Source organism: Belonocnema kinseyi, chromosome 6, assembly GCF_010883055.1.
Source record: "Belonocnema kinseyi isolate 2016_QV_RU_SX_M_011 chromosome 6, B_treatae_v1, whole genome shotgun sequence".
Taxonomy (NCBI): Eukaryota; Metazoa; Arthropoda; class Insecta; order Hymenoptera; family Cynipidae; genus Belonocnema; species Belonocnema kinseyi.
This window is the reverse complement of record NC_046662.1, coordinates 3,366,382-3,369,149: the sequence shown is the minus strand read 5'-3', so window position 1 is coordinate 3,369,149 and position 2,768 is coordinate 3,366,382. Positions and strand designations below refer to the sequence as shown.

The window sequence follows — 2,768 nt, the reverse complement described above, 5'->3', positions numbered from 1 at the left end:
AATTTGCCTGTTTTATTTCAAAATTCAAATATTTCCTTGAAAATTCATGCATTTTGTTGACAAATCTTATTTTTTGATAGAAAATTAATCTTTATGTTTGAAGATTGATCTTTTTCGTTGAACATTAAACTAATCCAGTTGAATATTCCATAGTTTTAGTTGAAAATTTAACTCTATTTTTAGTTTTATATATAACTGTTTGGTTAAAAATTTATCTTTTTAGTTAAAAATCTATGTATTTTCTTGTAAAATCATACTTTTGGTAGAAATTAATCTTCTTGATTGAAAATTCAAGTACTCCAAATATTTATCATTTTATTGAAAAATTTATTTTTTTGGTAAAAAATTCCACTATTTCAGTGTAAGATTGATCATTTCAGTTGAAAAAGATTATTTTTTTAACTGAACATGTAAACATTCTAATTGAAGATTCTACCATTTTAGTTGAAATTACATCTTTTTAATTGAAAATTTAAATTTTATAGTGAAAAATTAAAAATTTTAGTTGAAAATTGACGTTTTTGGTGTAAAATTCCAACTATTCCAGTTGAAGATTCATTATTTCAGTTAAAAATTCATCAGTTTGGTTAAAAATTAATTTTTTTAAAACCAAAAATGTAACTATTCCATTTTTGGTTGAAAATGCATCTTTTTAACTCACAATCCAACTATTTCGTTGAAAATTCATGTATTTTGGTGGAAAATCGTCTTTTTGGTAGAAAATTAATATTCGTGTTTGAAAATTAATTTTGTTTTTTATTGAAAATAAAACTATTTGTTTGGAAGTTAAATTCTTTTGTTAAAATATCATCTTTTTGGTTTAAAACTTATCTATTTCAGTTGAAGGCTTATAATTTGAATTGAAAATTCATCAGTTTGGTTAAAAATTTGCTTTTTCTTTTGGTGGAAAATGTAGTTTTTAAATGAAAATTCAAATATTCCATTTTTAATTGAAACTAATATTTTGTAGTTAAAAATTGAACTATTTGATTAATAATTCATGTATTTCATTGAAAAATTGTTGCTTTTTTGTGGTAGAAATTAATCTTTTTGGATAAAAATTCAACTTTTTGGTTGTAAATATAACTACTTCACTCAAATATTTTATATATTTATTTTATATTATTATATTTATATTATTTTATATATTTTATATATTTTAGTTTGATTGAAAATTAATTTTTTAAACTGAAAATTTAACTATTCTATTTTTTTTAATTGCCCTTTTCTTGTCCAAAATTCAACAAAACTATTTAATTGAAAATCGACACATTTTGTTAAAAATCAATTTTTGACCATTTTTTTTAAATCAGAGGATTTTTTCTAGTGCATAATTTTTTTTAAATTGCAATATAAAATTGTATAATAATAATTATTTATTCGTAAAAGTAGCGTTACATTACTGTATTTGAATATTTTGTTGAAAATTCTTTTTTTTTTGTTTGAAATTAATTTGTTTTTACTGAAAATTTAAATATTCTACTTTTGCTTGAAAAATTATCTTTTTTGTTTGGAAAATCATTTTTTTTTTTTTTTGTAGAAATTACTTTTCTTGGTTTAAAATTCAATTACTCCAATTGGAGATTCATCAGTTCAGTTGAAAATTCATCACAATTTTTGAAAGTGAAACTATTTTAAAAATTTAGAATTATTTCATTTTTGGTTGATAATTTATATTTTTTAGTTCAAAATGCATCTTTTTGATGTAAAATTCACTTATTCTCATTAAGGATGATTCATCATTTCAGTTAAAATTTTATCAGTTTGGTTAAAAATGATGTTTTTTTTTCAAACTAAAAATGTAACTGTTCCATTTTTGGTTGAAAATCTGTCTTCTTTTTTAGTTCAAAATTAAACCGTTTTGTGGACAATTGGTGTATTTTGTTAAAAGCTCGTTTTTTGTTATAGAAAGTTAATCTTTTTGTTTGAAAATTGATCATTTTTTCTTGAGAATTCATCTGTTTTGTTGAAAATTCAAGTATTGCAGTTCTAGATTCATCATTTTATATTAAAAAATTCATCACTTGGGTTGAAACTTTTTTTTTCTCTGTTGAAAAATGTATTTTTTAACTGAAAATTATACTTTTGCATTTTTGGTTAAAACTACTCTTTTTTCGATAAAAATTGTTCTTTTTGATAGAAAATTAAACTTCTTTTTTGAAAATTAATTTTTTTTTTCGTTGAAAATGAAACTACTTGGTTGGAAATTAAGTTAAAATTTATTTTTGGTTGTAAAATGATATTTTTTAGTTCAAAATTCAAATATTTGTTGGAAAGTTGATCTTTTTTTTTTTGTTGAATTTCAACTATTTGGTAACTTTAGAGAAACATTAAAGAAATTAATTGTTATATTTTCAGTATTTCTTAATTATTTAATTAATCGACGGTGTTTATATATTTAAAAATATCTTGTAATTTAAGTTGTCAGCGCTTTCTAAATGAAGCATATTAATTGAATCCTTAAAAACTGAAAAAAAATTCAATATATTTCAATGGCCTCCTTACTGTGAAAAATTATACCTGAAAAAATTTGAGATAACTGAGAAAAAAAACTGGAACTGTCAGAAAAGTTTTTTTTCTTCCTATCTCGGCCGAAAATTCGAGTTTCTTCCCGGCGTATCTTTAACGAAACCTACCGTTCCTTCCCGCCCTGCGCGCCATCTAATGAATCGTATAGACACTGCTATCTCGACTCTCGACCAATGAGGATTTCTAACCTAAGCTGAATTTTGTTGATTTTGTTGAAACGAAAAGTCGAGAGGTGTTCG

At 22.4% G+C, this 2,768-nt stretch overlaps 1 protein-coding gene across 5 annotated transcripts in view; it reads left to right on the top strand.

Moving 5' to 3' along the window:
* LOC117175099 (equilibrative nucleoside transporter 1) overlaps positions 1-2,768 on the top strand; it is a 79,767-nt gene that overhangs the window by 63,290 nt on the left and 13,709 nt on the right. The window lies entirely within an intron of this gene.